Source organism: Desmodus rotundus, chromosome 4, assembly GCF_022682495.2.
Source record: "Desmodus rotundus isolate HL8 chromosome 4, HLdesRot8A.1, whole genome shotgun sequence".
Classification (NCBI taxonomy): Eukaryota; Metazoa; Chordata; class Mammalia; order Chiroptera; family Phyllostomidae; genus Desmodus; species Desmodus rotundus.
In genome coordinates, this window is record NC_071390.1 from 133,029,347 (window position 1) to 133,056,211 (window position 26,865).

Sequence of the window (26,865 nt, forward strand, 5' to 3'; positions counted from 1 at the left end):
CATCAGTAAGTGAGTGGATCAAAAAACTGTGGTACATTTACACAGTAGAATACTATGCAGCAGAAAGAAGGAACTCCTACCCTTCACGGCAGCATGGATGGAACTGGAGAGCATTATGCTAAGTGAAATAAGCCAGGTGGTGAAAGACAAATACCATATGATCTCACCTATAAGTGGAATCCAACAGACAAAACAAACAAGTGAGCAAACAGAACCAGAGGCATGGAAATAAGGAACAATCTGATAGTAACCAGAGGGAAGGGGGGTAAGGGAAAATGGAGGAAAGAAGGGGAAGGTCCTAGACAAGGAACATGTATAAAGGACCCATGGTAATGGACAACAGGGTGGGGACTGACTGAGGGAGTTGGGGGGGCAGGGGAGAGCAATGGGACAACTGTAATTGAACAACAATAAAAAAGAATATATATTCATACATTTAACTCAGTACTCCTACTCTTAGTAATTTATATGAAAAAAGTAAATTAAAACATATATGTATGAAGAACTTCTTTTGCTTCTTAAAAGAATATGAAATTGGAAAAAATTTAAATATTTAAAATAGAATATGACTTGGTAAATTAAGCACATAACAGAATGTTTACTGTCATAATTATGATGATTATATAAAATCTCAAAAAACATTTGATAAAATATGAAATGGAAAAAAGACATGCTATGTTATGCAAAACTAGATAGCAACTATAAAACAGATGTACACATTTTTCAAGTTAATATGAAAAATGAAATAAATTGAAAATAAGTTATTTTTTGTTTTAAAACATTCAGTTTTGTTCATACTTCATTTTAATTTAAAGTAAAGCTCTCCTTCATGTTAAAATTCTTCGTTTGGAAAGGCATCAAAGTTATAGGTAAAGTATGGGGAACCAGAAAGAACTTTGAAGCTTGTTGTTAGAGTTAGAATAAGACTACAAAACCAAAAGATCTTTTTGACTAGACTTAAAGAGCAAAATTTAGAGAAAAAAAATGTTGGGATTAAGATCAATAAATAGCACCCTTTCTCATGTTCAAAACTATTGAAAATAAAAGCATAGGAGGTAAGTAAATGAAGATAAACTTATCAGCGAAGTTACTGAGAAATTGGCTGGAGGGTGTGGATTTACTTTTTTGGCCAGAAAGCCTTGCTTCTTCCTACCTCTGTGAATTCTTTTGTACAGAGACATGAAAATAGAGTGATGATGGGAAAGTCAGGAGAGATGAACTTACTAGGGTTGTAATTTAATCTACCTAAAAATGAAGAGCAGAGGGCAAAGGGAATAAATCTCCAGAGTCTGAAGTTGTTCACTAGATCTCCTCCCTCTACTCTGAAACCTTGGCCAGTGATTGTCACCTGCATGCGTGTTATTCTTGCCTCCTGTGACACCACAGCTATTAGGGACAATCAGATGAAAAGGAATTTTTTACATTTTTTTTTAGTTTATTGTAAAGCTAAACATGAGTTCATAAAAAATGTCAGAATAAGTTTTTCTCTGACAAACTTATTTCACTGGTGGTTTATTTCACTTTATTTTTCCAGTGAAAGAGAAATACCTTTTGAATGTTTGGGTCAGGACTAAACTGAGATGAGTGAGGCACTTGCTTTTCAAGCTATATTTAAGGGGTTGCTAAAAAAGCTCAGTATGAACATAATATTGCATGCACCATTTAAAAGACAGTGCAAGAAATCATGATGAATAAAATATCAAAATGTTAAATTAAAAACAGGATCAGTATTAGCAATTTTTTCCTTTGGCTTCAGACTCTAATATGGCTTGGCATATCACTGATTTACGGATTAATATATTTTAATACAATACTTTTCAAGTTCTTTTTTCTGCAAGAAATTTAAATTCTAGGGTTAAGACCTGAGAATTCAAAGAAATGTTTTTAAAAACTGAAAGTTCTATAATTTTTGCTTACCAAATCTACTCGGTTCTTCCCTTCCATTAATGTCAGTTGAAAACCAAAGGCAAATACTCTTATGAATCCAATGCTAAGAAATATTTTATGCTCCAAAGTTCAGAGAAAACAAAGTAATTTTGCAAGGCCAAATTCTTCTCAAAGACCTAAAGAACACCCTTATTATTCAATAAAAATATATTGAGTACTTCGTGCTACTAGGTGCTGGGGATACAGTGATGCATACCAGGTATTTTTCTTAGTCTTCAGATGCATTTTGAACCCAGCGCTATTGTATTACAAACTGGGCCCTGGAGGATAAATTAGGATAGTAGTTTTTTCCCTTATTAGCTTTTCTGTCCATGCATTTAGTAAATGGAAAGAACCACCTTGAGAGTCTCTCCAACTTTATGAGATGGAAAAACTTAACCAACTCTCTTCTACAGGCTAAAGAAACCCTTGGGGTCTTGAAGTCTAGGAAGGGCTTGAGCTCCTGAACTCTTTTGATTGTAAGCCCGTTGGAGACAAGTAAAAACACGTCATTCTCTTCAATGTATCCCAGAGCCCAGGCTAGCACAATGAGTATTACAAAGTGAAGAAAGACCTTGCCTACCACCCTTGGTCAGAAGGCCAGCATTTAAAACCAAGTCTGTCTCTTGGTGACTGTGTGGTTTTGGTCAGGATACTTAACCTCTCTGGCCCTCGGTTTCCTCACTGAGAAAGCCCAGTGGGCTGTTGTAAGAATTCATTAAGGTGTAGGAAGTAAATCCAACTTTAAATAGATAAAATTGTTAGCTATAAGTTGTCATTTCATCTAGTACAGGGGTTGGCAAGCTTTTCGGTAAAGGATCAGACAGTAAATATTTGAAGCTTTGCAAGTCATATGGCCTCTATCACAACTACTCAGTTCTGCTGCTATAGCCCCAAAGCAGCCACAGACAATATGTTAATGAATGGGCATGGCTGTGCTCCAATAAAACTTTACAGAGACAAGAGACAGGCCAGATCTGGTCCTTAGGCCATAGTCATGCCAATTGCTGACCTACTACAAAATAGTACAGATTTAAGCACTTAGACTATCTTTTCTTGTTAAAAATCACTAGACTCTAAACTCCATGAAAACAGACATTGTTTCTGTGTTATCACTGGTTCTCCAAACACCTAATCAGAGTTTTCCACTTTTTCAGGAAATGTTAGCTTCTAAACTTGGAAAAGTGATGGAAATATTAAGTATCTGGAAGTTAATAACTGCATAAAAGAGATAGATATATTTCAATCTAAAAATCCTATTTTGTATAAAGTCATAATAAGAAAGTCTTGTCATGATGAGAAAGTCTTAACATGACTTTATACACTATAAGGTAGATTGAAATATATTTATCTCATACCTTATACCTGATTTTTCCACGTCTGTTTTTATACAATAGACACAAACAATGAAACCTTACCTTTCCTCAGTGACAGAAAAGGAAGGAAATGCATGTAACTTGGATATTATGTTATTTATACCCAAGCTCATAAAAAATGTTGAAATGTTGAAGCCCGTGGGAGTGAACATCAATTAGCCTGTGATTTATTAGAAACAAAGGAATCGATTTTGGACCGCTTCTTTGGTAGTACCCAAACACAGCAGTATTACAGGCATGGTACCGTTCGGAATGTATAAAACTTGCGTATAAGCAGAGTGCTTACTACATAATTTTAATCGACACATCGTATATATCATTAAGCTTTTCTTCTTTCCTGGACATCCCCTGTCTTTCATTCTTTATATTCTTTCTTAGGAGTACTTTCTTTCTAGGGTGTGTTGTTTTTCTAAGGTTATTGCCCATATCCAGGAGCGGCAGGATCTGAGAACAGGACTGAATCCAAAGGCTAATGTTGTTACTGAATAGAGATAGCATTCACTAACAATTCTGCCTTCAGTGGGTCTGTTAATATGTAGGGAAAGATATGAGGCTTCCCACACTCTTATCCATAAATGGCTTGAAGAAATAGATGTGTAGAAAACAGTAGAAAAGTAGAGTTTAATATATTTTTCTTTACTTTTCTAACAATTTTAAAACATACACATAATCATACAGAAATATATTTTAATTTCAGAATTTGGGATTACATATTTTACACTTCATGATCTTAAAATAATAAAATTTTATTGTGAACAATAAAGTAAATGTTAACTGAGACCAATTTAATGTATTAAATTTTAACCTAACCCCAAAACATTGTTTACAGGGTAGGGTCAGTTTTTAAAAGAAATCTAAGAAATACCTGGTCCTAAAAGTGTACAGGAAGCACATGAGCTAATTGCAAATATAAATAAAAACAGGCACTTTGGTTGGTGCATCAGTTAATCTGGACAGATTGAAGAGTCACTTCCCACTCAACTCTAAAATTAATCCTCTTTGGTAATGGAAAAGATGTCATCGCAGAATTCAGAAATAATAAATTTACCAAGAAACTTAAGAAAAGGATAAACCCAAGAACTTTGTATTAAAAGAAAATATTCCTCCTCCTTAATTTTTATTCAGCTCTTTATCTCCTTCACTGACCTTGCTTTTATCTAGAAAACACAAGAAAATTCTAAAAGACAGCTTCTTGTATTGAGACTGGATTCAGAACAAAAGTAATTTGCACTCTAGTTCTGAATTTTAAAACTGTGAAGCTCAAAAGTTTTGAGATTTTTAGTTCCAAACATTTTACTAAATGTAAATGTTGACAACTGAGTCATCCAACTCTCAATTTTTATCATTTACTTTCTGATGAAAAAAGAAACTGGCTTTAACCACAATTTAAGGGAAAGAACAGTTGCTTCTCTCCTACTGATAAAAATTTCAGCACTATAGGCGAGTTCCCTTGATGCTAATATAGATATGGTGGGCCCAACAGACAGGTGGAGTTGGCAAATAAATGTTCATTTCTTCCTTTTATGACTCAATGTTATCATGAGGGAAATTGAGAACATTTCCACAACACAGCTGTGTGGGATTCGCCAGCTCGTCTATCAAGATAACACAGAGTCTTTACTCCCCTGCAGTTTGGCAACCAGTGCAGATCTGAGTGGGAGATACAAGATTACTCTCAAGTTCTTGGCTGTACTAGAAGCACGAGTTGTGTTTCGGAGTTGCCACTTCTATCTATCGATTTCAGGGACTCTGCAGTTACTTGTAGGATACTCTGGCTTATGAAGTTATGTGATGGTAGGACTGGATAAGATTTTAGAGGCCATTTTAGTCAATGTTTGCATCCTCTCTCTATTTCCAGCATGTGTCTGCATACCGCTGGTGTAAGGAAACACTACTTTCCAAATAAACTTTTCTATTTTTAAAAATATTTTATTTATATATTTTTAGAGAGAGGAGAAGGAAGAGAAACCTCAATGTGAGGTTGCCTTTCATGCACCCCCTACTGGGGACCTGTCCCACAACCCAGGCATGTGCCCCGACTGAGAATCAAATGGATGACTCTTCGACCCTTTGGTTCACAGGCCGTCACTCAATCCACTGAGTCACACCAGCCAGGGCTTTTTCTATTTTTGATGACCTCCCACTTTTAGAAGATTCTTCATTATATTTATTTTTACCCTTGCCAAAATAAAATTTTTACTTATTATTCTTAATTTTATACTTTGAGGTCACTCAAAAAAAATCAATCCCTTTTTATTATAAATATACCCTTAAATTCTTGGAAGTAGTCATCATATTCTAATTAGTCTAATAATTCTTCCCGTGACAGAGTCCAAAGTCTTTTCTCCTTTGGACAACGTCACTCAACCCGAAACCCAAAATGTGATCAGATCACCGAAGAGTGAAGTGGGCTTTCTTGGCTGACCCGATGGCTGGCTGGACAGTATCACCTGCAGTTCAGTTTTTCCTCTGGTCTGAGCCCAACATCAGAAAGAGAAATGGGAGATGCTGCTGGTCATCCTTAAGAACTATACTGCCTCAGGAAGCAACACAGTCAGTGCAGACAAATAGCCCTAATTTGTACTCTGTTTCTCCAGACAAAGAATTTTAGGGAGAAAAGATCCATAGATAAAAAGCCAAACCTGTCATTTTCCCACATCGGTCAGTGATCTTGGAACTCTCTGCGGAACCAGACTCAGAATGTGAGCGCCCTTCATCTTCGCCATATCCGATGAGCTGTTATTTCACTGTGACAGCGTTCTGTCCTTGGGTCATCATGGCTTAACCAAAGCCTTAAATTATTATAGTTTGGTGTGACCTTGGTGACACAACCATGCACATGGCTTGAATCCTCTCTGAGTCTCCTTGCATCTCAGCTGTAGTTAAACTGAGTGGGAGCAACGGCGTATGAGAGATGGCAATAGAGTACAAATCTCAAAGTCCAAAACGAGGCACTACTTTCTTTCCAAACGTTTTTGCACAGGAAAATACATATGCAATATTACTACGTGCAAGTGTTTGAGAAAAGAAGAAATCCATAATTTGTTGTGTTTTATTTATTTTTAAGTTGACCCTCCTTCCTAAATACATCTTCTGAGTGGTTCTGGCTCATAAACTGTCAATTTGAGGGTTTTGTCCCACAGTCACATTTTCTCAGTTATCTCACTAATTCTTACAATAATTACAGAGAACATTACTTAGACACTAAAAACGATATAATAGAGTATGCAACAACTTTGCAAGTACTTCTGATAAAATGTTATTTCAAAGATGAAAATTTTCTTTATTGTGTGAATAACAACATATTTTTAAAAATGATTTAGAAAGACAATGAGAAAACAAGAATGATAAATAATCTATTCCAGTGAAAATGGAATAGATTATTTAGATAAAAGGACTATGGATGATTTAAAATTTTTTCTTCTTTCTCCTCCATGACATTTTTATAATTTTCCTGTATGAGCCTACATAGATTCTGACAATAAAATGATTGTAAGTATATTTCAATTATTATATGTAAGTAAAAGAAAATCAAAACACAATACTTCATTGGGACCAAAAGAATTTCTTGCTAGTTTAACTTTCCCTTGTAATCTGTCTACACTTTTCAGTTTTTTTCCCTAGCATATGCTCTCATTACCTTTTCTTCAGAATCAATTTTAGTAAGAAGACTAGAAATGTTGTAATATCAAGATGAGGAGAACAGAAATGGAACATGAAAATACTCTATTTGTTAATAAGGCTATGAAATAAGAGAGAGAACACATACTAGATACAAGGTTGATCAAATTTTCTTATGCTGTCTCTTTCTAATGGGATTTGACTCACTCAGAGCTAACATTTTTTTGTGCGTTTACTCAAGCTATTATTATCTCCATATTACTGATGACGAAACTTAGACTTAGTGAGGTCAACCCAGTGTCACAGAGCTCCTAAGGAGCAGAGCCAAGTTCTAAGTCCAGGTCATCCTCCCTCCAAAGTTGTCACTACTGCCTATTGCTTGCAGAGGAAATAATCGCAATCAAAATGAAAAGCTCACCCTGGCTGGGGTGGCTCAGTTGGTTGGAGCATCGTCCTATAGACCAAAAGGTCGTGGGTTCAATTCCTGGTCAGGTTACAGGGTTGATCTCTGGTTGGGGTGCCTTGGAGAAGGCAACCAATCGATGCTTCTTTCTCACATCGATGTTTCTCTCTCTCTCTCTCTCTCTCTCTCTGTCTTTCTCTGTCTCTCTATCTTTCTCTCTCTCTCACTCTCCCTTGCTCTCTCTCTAAAAGCAGCAACAAAATGTCCTCGGGTAGGGATTAAAATATAATAAATAAACAAATGAACAAGTAAATAAATAAATAAGCTCCCTGCTAAGCACCAAAGCAAAACAAAACAAAATTAGGACTTGGTGTTTTCCTAATATCTTTATTCTCATCATAGCACATTGAAGGGACCAGCCACTATGATCCATGGAGTTCCTACTGAACACAGATATGTTTCTAATGAGGTTTCTTTTATTTCTTTCCTTCCTTCTTCCGCCTCTCTTCACTCTGCTGTGTAATGACTGGAGTTGAAATTTTGAATGTCACTGGGTCACAGTATCCTTTCTCGGGATACTGCAAGCATTTATTAGAACATCTGAAGCTATAGAAAATATGCTTTGAGATTTTTTTCATTGAACACAGCATAGGAGCAAATAAGCTACAACCCTGTTGCAGTAAGTTGAGTGTAGCGCGATGCTGTGCAGGCTGGCTAGCTCCAGGTGCTCAGCATGTCCTTTGACTCTTGATGCTTTCACATCTGGGGCCTTCCCGCCCTTCCCAGGCATAGCTAATTCCTAGAGATATCTAACCACCACCTGAAAGCGTGTCTTTCATATCAAACTACCCAAACCACCGCTCGCAGCCACCACTTTCTCTATTGGGCTCTCACACTCAGGGCCACTATCCCCCTGCCTGTATCACCCCAGGGCTAGGTACCAGACAACCAGGGACAGCCTCTACGACCCAGAGCCCACCAAGTGTATTTATTTATTTATTTTTCAATTACAGTTGCTATTTAATATTATCTTATACTGGTTTCAGGTGTACAACATGGTGGTTAGACATTTATATAATTTATGAAGTCGTCCCGCAATAAGTCTAGCACTCACCTGGCACTGTACAGTTATTACATGATTATTATTGACTACATTTCCTATGCTGTACTTTACATCCCTGTGACTATCTGTAACTTCCAATTTCTACTTCTTAATTCCTTGGTCCTTTTCACCCATCCCCCCAATTCCCCTTCCTGTATTTAATCTAGCCAATCCTAAACCTCTCACTCTGCCTCACTCCCTCCTTTCCATGGAAACCACAGCAAAGACTCTTGCCTTTGCCTTCCTCTTGCTCCCTCTGTTTCCTGACCTACTCGGGCTTCCCTATGTGGTTCCATGGTACAGCACGGTCCCTCTGCTTGAGAACTGTGAATATACCAACCTCTCTTTTTGATGGCTATTGTCTCCTAATTTGTTAGGCTCACCATATCTGCACACACAAAAATCTACATTTAAAAATATTGGGGAAAGCTTCAGTCTCGTGTCCTGACTCACCCTCCCTGGAATGCTAGCTTTGTTATCATGAGTCTGTTTGTGCTGGGCCTTAAGAGTGTGGAGTCAGCTATGACTCCAACTGGGGTTTTTACAGCCTACTTGGGACAAAAGCTCATAAATAGCTCCACCCATATTAAGAGAGGATTGTTCAGTGTATTGACAATGCACACAAACCCCTTTTGCTTGTCATGTAGATGATTAAATAGGTGAGAAATAAGTCATGTCAGTGCTTAAGGAACTAGACAAGGTGAGCACCCTGATGTTTCATTGTAGGTCTGCCACCAGAAACCACTGTGACCTCAGACAGGCTTTGACCCCTCACGCGTTACATGGGAACAAAGCTACACGGGCGACAAAGCTCTAGGCAAGAACTTGAAAGTAAAACTAAGGGCATGAAGAGTTGCTAGACTGAAATATAAATGTTTAAATGCAATTCTGTCTGAGAAAAGTTTGGAATGCCTAAAATGAATTCTGGCTGGATAGAAATGCTCGAAGCTACCTCATAAAGCATCGTTTATTTTCTCTTATGAAAGGCTTGCTCCCTTGGTAGCCTTTCCTTGCCAATATGTGATGTTCTCTGGGGCGATTTCCAATCACCGCTGCTGCTGGCCAGCTGATCACCATGGTAGTCAACGGACTGACCCCGGAGAGCACCAAGATGCCCCGTTGTCAGATGGCTTGCATGATGCAGCCTCAACAATGTGAAAGCTCCAAACACCCCTGTGCTCTCTGATCCAAACTTGGCAGTTTGGGGAGGTTGCCAGGACAACACCAGGAGAGGATCCAGGGGAGTGGTGTGCCAGAGCCAGCAGGTGGCAATGGCCAACAGCAGCTCAGAAGGCAGATCAGTCTTTCCAGCAGTTAAGACAGCCAACAGAGTGGGGAGCCAATGCTGCCCTTGTTATCCAACGTATAGGCTTTGTTATAAATGACATCGGAGCCCCCTGTACATTTCTCATTGGGCTTGTTAGCCAGGTGGCAGATTTTCCAGAGTCATCAATGCTCCAAGCAAAACGTATGCTATATCATTTAACTTACATTTGAGGCCAGGGAATTACGTTTCTTGGAATAATGTCTTGGAGACACAATAACAATGATCTCTGGTATTTATACAGTACTGTTCTCCAAGGCAATTAAAGCACCTGACAGACTGCATCTAAATCAGACTTAGAACATGGCTCACAGGCAGATGAGGAAGAGCTATCCAGTCACTTTAAAATTAGAAACCTACATGCAGATATGATGTTTTAGAAGTAAGATAATACAAAATTTGAGATGGAATTAAGATAAAAATATAGGAGTTCTGATTGTCATTTTCATACACAAGCCATCAGTTAGTGGAGTATATAAAATTATGAATCATGCCAATATATTTGTGTCCTGTTAAATTCACCTCTAATGATGAGGCTGAAGGACAGTAGAATGCAAGCCTCTTTTAATTTTGATCTACAATAAGATTATATATGTACTAGAGAAATTAAAAAATGTTCTCTATAAAATTTGTTTTACATCCTTTCAACAACGAAGATAATACAGAAAGCAGATGTTATAAGAGAGGTTTTCCAAGTTGGGATAAGTTCCAATAAATTGTAATATTTCTCAAATGAGCAATGTCTATCAAGCAAAAATATTTATTATTTGTCTACAATGAATTCAGCACTATTCTAGTACTTGCGAACCTGAGAAAGACATAAAAAAATCTAAGACCAATTCTGTGCTTTTAAGGACATTACAATCTTGTAGACAGAGAAAAACTAAAATAAAATTACCAGTCAACATTAAAGGAGGCTGTGGACTTGAGTACAGACTCTTCCTGCAATCAGCCTAAGAGGAAAGGGGAGATTAGTGAGGCAATGGGGGCTGCAGGGGGGAGGAGGGATAACCTGGCTGAGCCTTAGCATGGGTAAGATTGGGCCCCAATGGCCACAGCATATAGAGTCCCAGACTAGAAGTCAGAGTTTCATCTACCACAACATGATAACGATTTCTATGACAAATTTTAATCACTGAAAACCAGTCATATGCCAGGAACTGTATTTGGATACTGGCGAACAAGATAGGATGTGATGTGTTTTAGAAGTAGAGAAAGAGTCTTGCAAATAGCCTATACATTCTGCTGGGTCTATTCAGATTCTATTTAGCTTGCTATCTGCGCTTTGGACCCATCACATATGTTCAGGAAGTCAAAGAAGCAGACCATATTGCTTCAGTTAAAACTTCCTTCATCATTTTTCATTTTACCACCATACTCAGAGACCCTCCTGCACACACACTGGTTCATCTTCTCCAAGTTTTTTTTTGTGTGTGTGTGTGTGTGTATTATAATTAAGCTCCTTCCTGCCTTCCTTCCTTCCTTTTGTTTTTTTCTTTTATCAACATCAACTTGTCAACACAGAGATCGCTCAAATTTTTATTCCAGAGTTTCAAGAGAGGTAGGTTTCAGTCATTTGTCTCTCATAAGAGCAGTGAACATTTTGACATGACAGAGTCATTTCACACATCTCTTCGCTGTTTCTAAGCAGCATCTAGCACAACTTGTTTATAACTGCCACTTCCTGGCTTTGGATCTGTTTCATGTTAGGTTCAAAAAAAAAAAAAAAAGAACATTTTGAACTGACTTTGTCTCTGGTACCAGTCTCAGCTCTTTTCACTCCATTTGGTTCTCATGCATCTGGGAAAACTCTAAGGCTTTGCTCACAGATTGCTCCTGATATTTGTTAGATCCATAGCAAAGTCCCACACTTTTCCATGTTTGAAAATACGGCCACTGTTGTCAGGAAGGAGAACAGTAAGCAAGACGTGGCTGAGCAGAGACAGTCACACTTACCTACCTCTCTCTCTTCTGGGATGTGACACTTGTTTTTGAGAAAGCAGCCAAGAGTTTGGAGGGTGCTCTTGACTATAGAACAGAGCCACATGGGCAACTACTATTTGAGGGATCCCTAGGGTACTCACTGGTTGAACTGGGACAAACTTATAGGGCTAAATTGCTTCTGTAGTCCCTCTGCCCCCATGTCTCCACTTGAGATCATTCAAAAAGGTGAATTTACATTGTAATACAGGGACTTCAAGCATAGTCAAGTAAAATGCCTTCTTTCTATTCCTCAGTAGAACAAGCTTGTTTCCACCATAGGACCCTTGTTCTAATTGTGCTCTCCACCTGGAACTCTTGGGCTGCCATCTTCCCATTGATGGCTTCTCCTCATGTTTTAGCTCTCAGCACGCCCATAGCTCCTCCTCAGAGAAGTCTCCCCTTACCACTCTGTCCAAAGTAGCATACTGCCTCTCCCCATGCCCCACACTACCACCACCCCACCACTGTACTCTTTAATACAATTTTCCATTTTATTGTGTTTATAGCATTTATCAAAATCTGAAATAACCTATTTAATCTATTGGTTTAGCTTTTTGTATTATTGTTTTTTCATCATTGCTCTATATTAAAATATAAGCTTCATGTGATCATTGACTTAATTTTTCCCTAGCAGTATTCCTGTAATAGCACTTGGCACATAGTATGTACCCTCAAAAAGGAGAATGAATGGATGAAGTGATTATTACTTTCCTAAATAATTTTCCATTTATAGCTCAACTTTCTCTTTCCCCATTATTTCTCTTTCTTCCTCCTCCTTCCTGCAATTATTGGAGCAAATAACCTAGATTATATAATAGGCTCAATTACAATTTTGCTTAGAAAAAAGTTGTTCTTTGAGAATCCATAAAAGTACAATTCGATACAGCATGTCTCCCACTTCTCAACTTGAAGGTATTACACACTTGTTGGAGATCAGCTTGTCAGTTTATTAAGTGTTAACTTCCCAAGTGACTCTCGTCTGCATGGGGAAGTGGGAAGGCAACAGTACAAATAGCCTGAACGAGAGCAAGCTAGAATTATTGTTTGCTCTTTTTCTCTTTAAACTTGCAAATACCACCCATGCAGTCTCTGCATTACAGGAAATGTGGAGACCTGTTGAATTTTATTATGAATAAATTATAGCTATGATTCATAATGTTTGACATTTTTGCTTTGTAGTCCTAAATTTTAAATTGTTCCAATGAACAGATGAAAACAGCCCATACAGGTTTCAAACTGGTAACCATAGACTTGGAAGCACCATGTCTGAGCTCAAGGAATCTGCAAGTGAAGATGCAGGTTTGAAGTACCAGGATCTCGACTCACCCTGTTGTGGAATCACAGGGTCCTATATTCGTCATGTAAGGACACACAGAAACACGAGGTGAGAGAAAGGAAGAAATAACACTGAAGCTTTGGCACATGATCAGCATCAAAACAGAATAAAACAAAATGAATATGTGCAGAAGTACATACCTACAAAATATATTGACACTGTAACCTGACCTTTGATGCATCCTTTTTTGTGCATAGGTGGTTTTGTTTTAGAATCTTTACACAAGATAAAGGGATTGCTTCAAGGGGGCAACGGTGCTCTGCGGAGCCCTCGTTTGGCCCATCTGCAAAAGAACTGTGGGGAATAACATCTGCCCTACTGGCCTCAGCAGCCCAGTGCATTAACGGAACATAAGTGCTTATGCAATGGCACTGGATCTGTGGCAGCTGTTTGTTCAATGTTTCATGCTTTTAGCCACATCTGCTCCAAATGAATGTTAATATTGCAGTGGCATCCACTAAGGATGGGCTCTGTCAGCTTTACTGAGGATCAGTCTGACCCCCAGCAACAATGGAAAAGCACTTTGTCTGAAAGTACCATCTTTTAAAATATCTTTATCCTCTTAACCTGCAGGTTACATCATTATAACCTCTCTACCTTCAGCTTTCTCCTCTTTCATGCCCCTCCCCAAGTAAAAACCCAAGTCAGTGAATCTCAAGGAGAAAAATTGCATTTATTTCTAGCACCCTGTCCAGCAATGTCAGATAACAGTTTATTCATCCCCTGGCTCCTGGATGACATTGAAGCATATCAACAGTGACAAAAGTATATTGAATAATTATCTTGAAATTAATACATTATCCCAAACTTAAATAAATGTCATCTAATCAATATATCTTGGAATGGAAAGGGAAGAGAATGTGAAGGGCATCGCTTCATTATTCATTAATTTTAAAGTAATGTAGGCAGATGAAATGGTTATTTCAGAGCCCTGCTATTATACTCACTGGCATTTTAAATAACTCCCAATATTTAATAGTATATATTCCCTTGTTGGAACAGCTTATAGATGTTAACACTTTAGCTTCCAGATTTGGCTGTTCTGGAAAGTCAAGTGACAACATTTCAAGGCCATTACTCCAATTTCTCTCTTTGAAAAATGCCTTTCTATTTTCATTGGTATCTGGTAGCTAGAGCATATCCTCATCTTTAGTCCTTATGAAGTAGCCTATTAATGTCACAGTCTTGAGGATTCTAATTGTTCCATTCATCATATTCCCCAGGATCAAATAAATAGCTCCTTTATATTTCCATTCTCTAGTATGCAAATGAGATGTATATGATAATACCTCCCAGAATTTATATAAACTTATGTGGGAAATATAAAGGGAAGAGAGTACATGCCATGAGGAAGTAGGTACTATCTAGTTTCCATAAATAAATCATGAACGAAGACAATTAATGCAAACATACTTCTTAAATATATTTTTTATTTTCGTTGTTCCATTTTATTCCCATAGATGATTATTATAATATAGTATAAATACAGCTTGTTTATATTTGAATACCTTGCCTCCCTCTCCCCTCCCCCCTACAAAAAAACCCTTGGAGAAATGGTCAAAAAAGATCTCAAAAATATGTCAATGTAGAGATATTTTTTGTTAAAAATTAAAAGATTGAACGTTTAGCATTAGTTAATGCTAAAAATGATTTAATGATAGATTTCTTCATTTGTGATTAATAAGAAACAGTATCAGTAGCCACATAATCTACTGAAGCAAAATGATCACTCGAGGGAGCTGAGGAAGAAGCGTCTTCCTACCAAACTGAGGTATTGGCTGGTGTTTGTAGAAAACAAACAGACAAACAAATCATTCAAAAGCATTCAAGAGCATATTTTAAAGAGATTAAACATTGCTACTTAATATATGTGCCAGTTAAGTGGAAGAAATTTTGTTACAGGTTGCTTTGTGCTTTCTGCCTCCCGCGATGTCTCTGACTTCCGTCGGTTGTCCGGCAGGTGCTCTGACAGGGGTACTCGGGCTGTCGGGGATCTCAGCAGACCCATGACTTAGCTTCTGGTTTTACAGGCTTGAGCATTTCACGCAGAGCGTAGCCACCTGTGCTGGGACTCAGGGCAGTTTTATGACCTCAATACAGAGAAAGCAACACAATTTTTAAATCCTTAGTTGTTCTCTGACCTGATGGAAGTGAATTCAGGGCACTGGGCCTGACTGCATTCTCTTATAGCAGCTGATAACATGATTGTAAGATATTCTGGAATGCAGATGAACATTTTACACAATAGTTTGAGGACAATTGATAATATGTGAGCATTCCTGTAATCTTAAAACTTAAACTTTTTTTTTTGTCTTTATAAAGATCTTTACTTTTATTTCAAGTAATTTTGTGAAGCTTTCAGATGAAAAATTTGATTGAGATCTTCAAAGCTATAAGGGATTAAGGAGTGGTTCATGGAGTCAGGAAAAAACACCTTGGATGCAAGCTCGTCTCTGCCAGCCCCATCTTCAGACGGGTCACACTGCACCCTGCTGTACTAGAAGGAAGTAAGAGGCATAGTTCATCTCATTCATATTTACAATTACAGCACTTGGTATAATCGTACTTGGTGTTTTATACATCAGAACAGGACTATATAGATTATACAATGTGAGGTCAATATATAGAATGTTTCATTGAACAAAAAGACTATCCTGGATTTTACAGGTTAAATTCTTAAAGACAAAACAAAGCAAGTCTCAAAACAAACTATTTTAAGTAGCATTGAGACAGCTCAGCCTGATGTGAAGTGCTCTCCATTGGTGTCCTTACATCCCATGCAATCCCCGCACTCAGAGAAAGGGACCCACACTTCCGATGATTAGAAGTTGGAGACAGGATGAGTCTGACCATCATTGTAGTCCGAATCCTATAGAAGAGTTTAAACCTTCAATCTGCTAGTAACTCTTCAATAAGACAGAATTGTTGACTGAATTTTGTTTTTTCCTCTGTATTTTTTATGTGCAATGACTGTCTATGCCTATGACGTAATCTTCTCCATTTCCCTAAACTTGACATAGAGGACAGGCTTGGCCTCAACAAGCTTGGACTTGGGCTCAGTCTAAGGACTCCATCTTGCCCTGGGAGCCTTTATCAGTCACTGGGTGAGGGCAAGTGGGACTGCTGATTTGGCAGCTTTCTGACATTGCTCACACTACATCTTCTGAGGATGCTGGCTTCTTGCAATCCATAGTGGACTGGGCTTCCCAAGTTCCAGTGAGCAATGTGGCTGGCTAGGTAGGAGGTGCTGCTGTTTTGTTGGCCCAGCTCTGGGATGTCAGTCCCTGCTGCCACAATACCACAGGCAGAGGGAGGAGATCCAGGTTGTAGCCTTCGACAGAAAAAGCAGCACCTTATTTACTATAGGAAGAAAATAGAAAGTCAGGTCCCATCCCACTCCCCTTTCACTTAAACTCAGACATCAGGGAGACTGGAAGAGTCCCTCAGACCCTGGGCAGTGCCACTCACAACATTAGGGTTTCTAGCCATAGGACTTCCTTGACCACAAGATCAATGTTAATAATTGGGTTAAAGTACAAGGCCCAGGAAAATAAACAGTTGCAAACAAACTGAGGAATGAAGGACAAGAACATGACAGCAAAAGGTCCCTGTGTCGACACTTTCTAAAAATGGATCCATATCCACTGAGGCACAGTCTTCAGCTCACTTCTTTTCTAAAATCCTCGTTGAGGGTATGCTTATTAATTTGAGAGAGACAGAGAGAGAGAGAGAGAGAGAGATCAATGTGAGAGAAAAACATCAGTTGGTTGCCTCCAGCACGCACCCAAACTGGAGATCAAATCTGCAACCTAGGTATGTGCCCTGAATGGAGATTGAACTCACAACCGTTTGGTGTACAGAATGACACTCCAACCAACTGAGTCACCCAGTCAAGGCTCCAGTTCAGTTCTTGACCAGATCCTTCAAAAAGAGAATAATTCCAGAACCAAGAGTAACATGGCACTGATGATGAGAAAACATTTTGTCCAATGATGGGCTTCCAGCAGTCCCAAGCAAATTCAGCAATCAGCTGGTATGAAAGGAAGGAGTATTTGACAGGGAGTTCTTTCCAGGGCTTTCATGTGGGTTCTCTAAGATCTAGAAACTTGGTGATGATGTCTTCCCTAGAGCTGTCTTCCTGCAGAGGTCAGATGGTGTGGAGGAAGGGTGGGAACTATCTGTGCAATCAAACAGGTAGAGGCACAGCAGACCAAGTCTGGGGAATACAGCAGGAACAGGGACCTACCCAGCGTCACAGCCCTGTATTCCCAGAGATTTTTGCGGGGGGAGGGGCTGGGGCTTCACACCTAATGCTTTGACCGTGCTCCAATTCCATGAGGCTGACTCTTCTGTTGATTTCTATGATATATGGAGCCCTTGTCAAAGTTAAAAGCAATTTTCCATTTACTCTTTCAGATAAAAACCTATCTCTTTAGAGATAGTGCCCAAGCTACCCCAGCCAGAGGACAACTTTTCCGCTGTCCATTTGGCCACAGTTGTGGACCAGGAGGCCATGCTCAGATTTCCTGCTGCTCCAGTGATACATGAGCAGGACCACTGCCACACCAGTGAAAGCCGTGTGCACTCCGGGAGAGAATCCCTCTTCTCTGCTGATTCATTCAGCCTGTGTTGGGAGCTAAAGGGATCTGATTATTCCTCTATTTCTGAAAGACTGCCTGTATCATTCTGCTGAATGTCTTCAAATCCCATTCTGATGGCATGAGGAAATAATTTTTCAATGGCATCCCTAAGGAGATTATTGAGTTTGGGGAAACCTTCCCATTTTTCTCTGCATTCTGGATTCTGTTTTCTTCAAAGGGGCCCATCATAAAGCTAGGTGTCTTTGTGAGAGTGACATCATCTTTGAATGCTGCGTGGCAATCCCTGATGTATTGCCATGTTGCCAAGAAAGGCAGGGAGACCTGGAAGTCCAACTGCTTCCTTAATACCATCCAACTTCTGGGTGATTATCCAAAACGCTTCATTGTAGGGGCAGACAACGCAGGGTCCATGCACAGGCGGCAGACCCATGTGTCTTTCCTGGGAAGGCAGTGGACATGATGGACATGAACACCATGATGTGCCAGGCCATCCAAAGAGCACTGGACAATGAGCCAGCTCTGGAGAACCTGTTGCCCCATATCCCTGAGAATGTAGGCTACTGTTCATGAAGGAGGCCTTCACTAAGATTAGGGACATGCTGCTGGCCAATGAGGTGCCAGCTGCCACCCATACTGGTGCCATCGCTCATGTGAAGTCACTGTACCAGCCCAGCACATTGCCCTGGGACCTGAGAAGACCTCCTTCTTCCAGGCATTGAGCATCACCACTAAAATCTCCAGGGGCACCATTGAAATCCTGAGTGGTGTGCAGCCGATTAACACTGGAGACATAGTGGCAGCCAGCAAAGCCACACTGCTAAGCATGCTGAACATCTTCCCCTTCTCCTTTGGGCTGATCATCCAGCAGGTGTTTGACAATGCAGCATCTACAACCCAGACATGCTTGACATCACAGAGAAAACTGTTTTCCCATTTTCTGGAGGGTGTCTGCAAAGTTGCCAGCATAGGTCTGCAGATTGGTTACCCAACTGTTGCATCAGTCCCCCATTCTATCATCAGTGGGTACCTGTGTGTCCTGGATTTGTCTGTGGAGACTGATTACACCTTAACACTTGCTGAAAAGGTCAAAGCCTTTTTGGCTGATTCACCTGCCTTTGTGGCTGCTGCTCCTGATGTTGCCACTGTTCTGCTACAGCTACAGCCCCAGCCAAGGCAGAAGCAAAGGAGGAATCAGAGGGGTCAGATGAGGAAATGGTATTTGGTCTCTTTGACTGATCACCAAAAAGCAACCAGCTCATCCAGTTTTATTTGTAAAACAAGGAAATAAAGGCTTATACCTAAAAAAATAAATTAAAAAAGTTATTTGAATGTTAGTTACTCTAGATTTAATAATTTTTATTGATATAAAAATCATTATATCATGAAAGTCTTTACTCCTATGCTTTTTATTTTGAACAATATTTCTTTTTCTTGATGCCTATTTATGGCAAATTGAACCACCCCATAAAGTCCAGACTAGAACATTTCTCTCTCACGAAGCATTCCCCACTCACTTCAGTCCAGGTGGTCTTTCTCCTGTGAATTCCTAAAGTGATATTTCTCAAAACATTGTCTATGAATGATCTATATCAGAATCACCAATATTAAAATTAATTAAATTAAACTTCAATTAACTAATTAAAAGTTTAAAAAACCCAGACCACCCTCCAGAACTACCGAATCAAAATTTATGAATATTATCAATGTATTTTATTTCCTCTGGACAAATTTCTTTTTTTTAGTATAAATTTTTTATATTTAGAATTAGCCAGCTGGACTCAGTTTAGATGATCCCAGTTTTGTTGGCAACATCCAAAGCATTATAGTCTGGAACTAGTCAAACATATACCTTCTTCTCCCCAACAGGCTTGATCAAGGTGTTGACCTTGGCCACATCAGTATCATACAGCTTCTTCATAGCCTGTTTGATCTGGTGCTTGTTGGCCTTGGCATCCACAATGAACACAAGTGTTCTGCTATCTTCTATCTTCTTCATGGCTGACTCTGTAGTCAGAGGGAACTTGATGACAGCGTAGTAGTCAACTTGTTTCTCCTGGGGGCGCTCTTCTGAGGATATTTAGGCTGCCTCTGGATCTGCAGTGTCTTAGGCCTCCAGAAGTAGGTGATGTGCAGATCATTTTGTGTGTGTGTGGCTATGGACGCCTTTCAGCACAGCTTTCTTTGCCTTCAAAACTTTTGCCTTGGCTTCAACTTTGGGAGGGGCAGGGGCTTCCTTCTTTGCTGTGGGAGCCATCTTTGTGAAAAGCCTCTGGAGAAATGTCTTGCACTGTTGTTATTTCTTGCATCTTTGTGCAGTTGCTCTGTCCCTGGGACTTATTTTTTTGTGTGTTATTTCTTCTACCAGATTGGTGATTTTCAAACAGTGTGCCGCAAGAGGCACGCTGGTTGAAAATAATTTTTAAAACATGCAGCACCTGACTATTTAGTTAGGGGTACTAAATTTTTTCCCTTAGATTGCCAAATTTAAAAAAATGAAAGTGGCCAACTTAAAAATAGCCATCTGGAGTGAATGAATCAAAATTATACCTTTATTTTTGTTAGATCAGCAAAAAATATATTTTTTGGTGTGCTGCAGAATTTTAGCAATTAGTTTATGTGTGCCATGAGATGAACTAGGTTGAAAATCACTGTACTAGATTATTATTTATTTATATATTATTTTTGTATTGTTTTTCCTACTAGTGAAGGACTCTCTGAGGTGGTGATGGGTATAGATGGGTTTGCTCAAGCAACTAAAACAAGGCCACTAGTTCCAGGATGCAGTAAAAAGAGGCCAAATAACATAGGACTTTTTAAAACCAGAGTAAGGAGTTTGAATTTTATTCCAAGCACATGGGAAGCTATTGGCTAAGGAGTAGCATAATTTCCTTTATGCTCTAAGAGATGAAGAAAGCTGTTGTATGGAATACAGACTGTGATGGGACAAGAGTGGAGCAGGGACTACAGGAGACTATGATACCAGTCCAGGTGAGAGGTAATGGTGGCTGAGGTTACAGAAGTGAAAGTGAGGATAAAATCAGATGCATTCAAAGTATGCTTCATAAATTAATTGACAAATTAATTGATGGGGCTTTTCAATTGAGAAGCTGGCTGTGGGGTTGAAAAAATGGAAAAGGGTAGTTGATACAGATTTGGTCACTGCACATGTAAACACAATATTTTAACGCAGCACTATTTTTCCTGCAAAGCTGTTGTGTGAAAAGTTGAATGGATGTAGAGGAAAAGATGTGTCTAAAAGTTCCTGAAAAAGTCAAGAACAAAAGAATTGAAGGACGGACACACGAGCATTGAGTAGAAATAAAGGGTTCAAGTTTGAACTTGTATGTCACTGTTCAGTAGTTGAAATTCTACCCTCTACTCCCTATTCACATCTCCATATTTCTCTATATTTTTGATATTAAGTAATAATGTCACCACAGTTTAATCTTCAAGATTATGTCTTACATTCCATTGTCCACATACATAAAGATCTAGAGTAACTAACATTAATAACGAGAAAGCATTAGAAACATTCTCTTCAAAATAAGGAACCAATAAGGATGACCATTATAACCAGTTGCATTCTCTTGAAGTTTTATCTAATAAGACAAGAAAAATAAATTTAACACATAAGGATTGGATAGAGAGAGATTTATGTTTTATTTTAAGATTATATTATCATATTGAAAAATTCAAAGAATCTAAATACAAATTTTTAGAAATAAAAGGAGTTATTAATGTGACTGGTATATATACCAGCAACAAATAGAAAATGTACTGAGAAGAAAAGCATTTACAATAATAATAAAATGTTTAAGGTACTTAGGGAAAAAATCTAACAAAAATTCATGAAACCTGCATGCAGAAAATAGTAAAACTTTCTGAATGACATTAAAGATAAACAAATAAATGAAGAGATATCTGAAATTCATGTTAGGAAAACTCAAGATCAGGAAGACGTCAGATTCACCCTAAATTAATTACAGATTCAATGTAATTACAATGAAGTTTTCAAAAAGTTTTTCATGTAATTTGACAGTTAGAAGAGCAGGCCAAGAATAGCCAGAATATTTCTGAAAAGGAAAATCACAGAGGAAGATTACCCTGTAAGATGTTAAGACTTACATAACAATCTAGTAATTAAGACAGTTTGACAAATGGAAATAGGACAAAGTAAAAGGAAAGAACTTTGACAGCCTATAAACAATCCAAAAAGACATAGGCCTATTACTGATAAAGATTCGAAGAAGCATTGCAGGTTAGTGTAGCTGGTAGAGAGTATTCAATAAATGGTGCTGGGGAAATTAATGACCATATTTTTTATTTTTAAATTTTAAAAAATTTTAAAGATTTTATTTATTTATTTTTAGAGAGAGAGGAAGGAAAGGAGAAAGAGAGGGAGAGAAACATCAATGTGTGGTTGCCTCTCATGTACCCCCTACTGGAGATCTGGCCTGCAACCCAGCCATGTGCCTTGAAACTGGTGATCCTTTGGTTTTCAGGACGGTGTTCAATCCACTGAGCCACACCAGCCAGGGCTAATGACCATATTTTTTAAAAATGAAATTAAACCCTTACCTCATACTATACATAAAAATCAATTATACGTGGGTTAAACACCTAAATGTAAAAGAAAAAAATTTAAAACTTTAGAAGACAATGTAGGAGAATATCATTCTGAAATTGGTTTAGGGAAGGATTTCTTAAATTTAAAAAGTGCTAATCATAATTTGAAAATTCCTGAATCAAGTACATTAAAATTTTAAATTGCATATTGTATTTTTTCCATTACCATTTAGTCCCCTTCTATCCCCCACCTGCAGCAATCACCACACTGTCCTCCATGTCCATGTGTTCTTTTTCTTGTTTGCTCCATCCCTTCACCACCTCACCTCCCTCACCACTAGCTGTCATGTGCTCTCCATCTATGAGTCTGTCTCTGTTTTGTTTGTTAGTTCAGTTTGTTCATTAGATTTACCATTAAAAAATTAAAAAACAAACAAGACAAACTTGGAAACTATGTTTGCATTAAGCATAATTGGCAAACTCATAAAAACTCCTCAAAATTATAAGGTCAACAACAAACAACCTAACAAGATAGTTTCACGAGACTTTAATAGACATACCACCAAAGAGAAACTGTGTCTGATAAGTAACATACCAAAAAATGCTCAATCTCAGTAGTAACCAGGGATATGCAAAAATGAGACTGCAATGATACACCATTTTATACTTACTAGAGTGGCAAAAATTGAGAAATATTGGAGAGGATGTGAATTAATGGGAAGATTTAAGCATTGTAGTTAGATTATAAGTTAATATAAAAATTTTAGAAATCAGTTGTCATTATTTAGTAAAAGTGAACATGTGCGTATCCTACAATTTTATTTATTCCTGGGTATAGACCCTAGAGAAACTTTTGTACCTACAAAGAAAGATTCAAGAGCTCACGTGGTATTCATGATAACACTGTGCATGAAAGGAAAACACCTGGAAGCAAAGCAAGTACTCACCCATGGGAGAACGGACAAATGCTTCTGCCTTCAACAATATAATGTATATAGAAGTGAAAAGCTCTGAGCCACAGCTACACACAAAAATATGCGTGGATTTTAAAACATGGTGTCAAATGGAAAAGCAAGTACCAGAAGAGCGTATGCATATGGTGCTCAACGATTTTTTAAAATTCATTTGGGGAATTTTCTATAAAACATAAATCTTCTAGTAGGCAACTACAGGTTGGGGCAAAAGTAAGTTTACAGTTGTTCATATGGAAAATAATTAATAAATAATAAAAATAAACTCTTTTGCATACTCACAAATGTAAGCCTACTTTTGCCCCCACCTTGTATATAAGCACACACCTGTCACCAAAGAACATGTATAAAAGACACATGGACAAAGCCAAAGAGGGTAGGATCGATGGCGGGAGGCAGGGATGGGTGGGGAAAAAATGGAGACATCTGTATTTGGAGAATAATTTAAAAAATGAGTTAAAAAATAAAGAAACCTAGATTTTGATCCTAAATCTATAATTTACTTGCTGAATGACAATCTAAAACTTAATTTTCATCTATAAATATAAATAATAATTACCACTCAATAAGATTGATTTGAGACTTACAATGGATACAAACACTTTCTAAACTCAGAAGGATTAAATATTAGCATAATTAGGAAAAAATTCCCCAGTTTTACTCTAATGATAAATGTAACTGTGACTAAAAATATATTTTCTAAATAGTAAATTATATTTGCATTATTATCCTATTAAAAGCAATTATTCATGTATTTAACACAAACACAGAGTTGTAAAATAACTTAAGGTAAATATTCATATAGGAATCCAAATATCACTTCTTGCAGGAAAACTTTCCCAAGCCCTACAATCCCAGCAGGTACACTTCCTGGCACTCCCACATCATCCTCTGTTGCCTTCATCCCAGCACATACCCCTCTCTTTGGCCCAATCCAGTGTTTGCTTGGGTCCCCAAATTTATGGTAAGGGCTTTGTACAGACACTACATCACTCTTGCTCATCCTTATAACCTTGAACTAACAATTAGACCTGGCAGGCACTCAAAATGAAAATGAATTAATCTGTAAAATGCACTGTAATCTTCAGAAAATTTGTTATCAGCTATCTATTGTAAAATCTGAGTTATAAACTTTGTGCACATTTGGTAATTACTATCAGTCAAGTCATCTCAAGTACGTAATGACAGTAACCGAGTTCACAAATACATGTCTAAAGGGGAAAAGACTTTTTCCACATTCCTTGCATTGTTGAGTCACTTAATGAGTTCTTTTGGCTGGCTATGATATTTTGCATACATCCCAACACTGTATAATTACATTTTAATATTAATTTTTCCTTATATTTAAATGTTCTCATTATTTACTCTTTGAAGTGTATTTTTTAATTTCTATGTACATAGGACTTTTTGTCACTTTAATTTTTAATTTCTAATTCTTTTGAATTATGATTAGAAAGTGACCTGTGTAATTTATAGTTTTTTAAATATATTTATATATTTTTTGTAAATAACATGACTAACTCAAATATCAATAGTAATCATTTCTCTTTCATTTCATCTACTAAATTTTAAATATAAGACTGTTTTTTAAAGATTCAGAAAGTTTGATAGTGTGTGTGTTCGGCTGTGTATGTGTATGCACAAACACCATCCTCAAGTCTCCTTGACTTCTCTCACTGATTTTTTCATTTAAATAAAATTATGCATTTCTCTGTGTCCCTAAGCCTTTCTTTTGCATTAGACCTGAAGCATTATTTGAACAATTCCTCCTCTCTCTGACTGCTGAACCGCTTAGGACATTTGTTATTTTTTTAATTGGGTCATTGGGGCTTAATTTTATTTTCTGAAGTACAGTAAAGGGCATGAACATCACTAAAGGTCTCTAACTACTTAAACTTGTGTTGTAGAAGCTGCAAGACTGTCAGCCCCTGGAAGGGGCCAGTGGATGGGGCACAGCAGGAAATAGGAGGGGGATCTCTTCACCAATTCTTCGGTTCTTTCTGGATTACAGAAACTACTATAAAGGACACATGGACAATATCAAGGGGGAGGGTGGAGATCAGGGAGGGAGGGGTGTTAGGCGGGGTTGGGGTGGAAGGATGGGGAGAGAAGGCATACAACTGTAATTGAATAACAATAAAAATTAAAAAAAAAACAGACTGCAACAGAGCCTCAGGACGTATTCCCAGCTGTCCCTAGGTCTCGGGATCAGAGACACTAAATACCTGAAGTCAGAAGTACAGGGAAAGGGGATTTTATTCAAGTTACCTTTTCTGCCCACAGGTGTGTCATCTTAACAGTATTTACCAGGTTCTACTTGAATATTGAAATACACAAATAACTATTTTTATGAGTCACTTAAGAAAAGCTATGTCAGAGGAAATGTGCTTTAACAGTTCATCTTTTTAAGTAAAAATTACATATTTTCAAACACATGTTTGATAGAAGCCCAACTTAAAAAGTCCAAACCCTGAGCAGTTGCTCCAAATGAAATTTAAAGAGGAATTCTGGGCTTACACTAATCAATAGCAACACTTATGAAATTTATTCACTATATCATATTTAGAGAATAATCGAAGAAAAGAAGCTGAAATGAGAAATAGAAAAACTACTAGGGTATTTCATAATATAGTTATTGCATAATAAAAAAGGAATAAATCATGAACATTTTTAGCCCACAAAGATTTACTGATTATCTCATGGTAAAATGTGAACATTTGTTGGAATTAAAATATGAGTTATTTTTATTTCATGAAAAGTGAAGTATTTCCAAATTTACTGACCTCTTATAAGTGGCTGACAGGAGTATGCTACCTAATGCAAATTTGGGAAATAATTTTAATAAAGCAGTCCCCCCTTATCTGCAGTCCCACTTTCTACAGTTTTAGTTACCTCAAATCAAGGAAGATCTAAAATTTTAAATGGAAAATTCCAGAAATAATCATAAATTTTAAATTGTGTGCTGTTCTGAGCAGGGTGCTGAAATCTTGTGCCAGTCTTCTCCATCCCATCAGGAATTCGAATAATCTCTTTGTCCAGCACATCTGTGTGCTATTGCTCCCCACCCATGAGTCATGTATTTGTAGTCTCAGTTACCAGGTTGACTGTGTTGTGGTACCACAGAGCTTGTCCTCATAGCCCTTATTTTACTTAAAATGACCCCAAAGAGCAAGAATAGTGATGCAGGCAATTGGCATATGCCAAGGAGAATTAAAGTGCTTTCTTTAAGTGAAAAGGTGTGGATGTATAGGACAAGACACAGTGTGTATAGGGCTCAGCACTATCCATGGTTTGGGGCAATCAGTGGGGGTCTTGAGATGTATCCCCTGGGGATAACTGGCGACGAATGTATGCTTCTTTGAGATAAAGGTAACACTTCAACAATAAGTGAGGAAGTAATTTGTACCATATGGGGGGGCATCTTGAAAAGTGATGTTTAGAAATGTTTCCATTATTAAGTGGTATTTTTAGCTCCAAATTAAAAAAAAAAAAAGATTTTCAAATCTGTGCATGCTAAAAACTGAAAAATAAAATCTTCAGTGAATTGAGCAATGTGGTAAAATTAATACAACAACTAATTGGCTTGCAAGTAAAACTAATTGACATTAAGGAAGATAGAAACATATTAGATAAATTTTAAGAAAAATAGTTTTACT

The 26,865-nt window shown here is 37.8% G+C and overlaps 2 pseudogenes; one reads left to right on the plus strand and one right to left on the minus strand.

Annotated features, from left to right (window-relative positions):
• Positions 1 to 16,535: 16,535 nt before the first annotated feature.
• On the minus strand, positions 16,536 to 17,896 carry LOC112321580 (bifunctional apoptosis regulator-like; annotated as a pseudogene).
• Positions 17,897 to 17,958: 62 nt separating this feature from the next.
• On the plus strand, positions 17,959 to 18,908 carry LOC112320329 (large ribosomal subunit protein uL10 pseudogene; annotated as a pseudogene).
• The last annotated feature ends 7,957 nt before the right edge of the window (positions 18,909 to 26,865 follow it).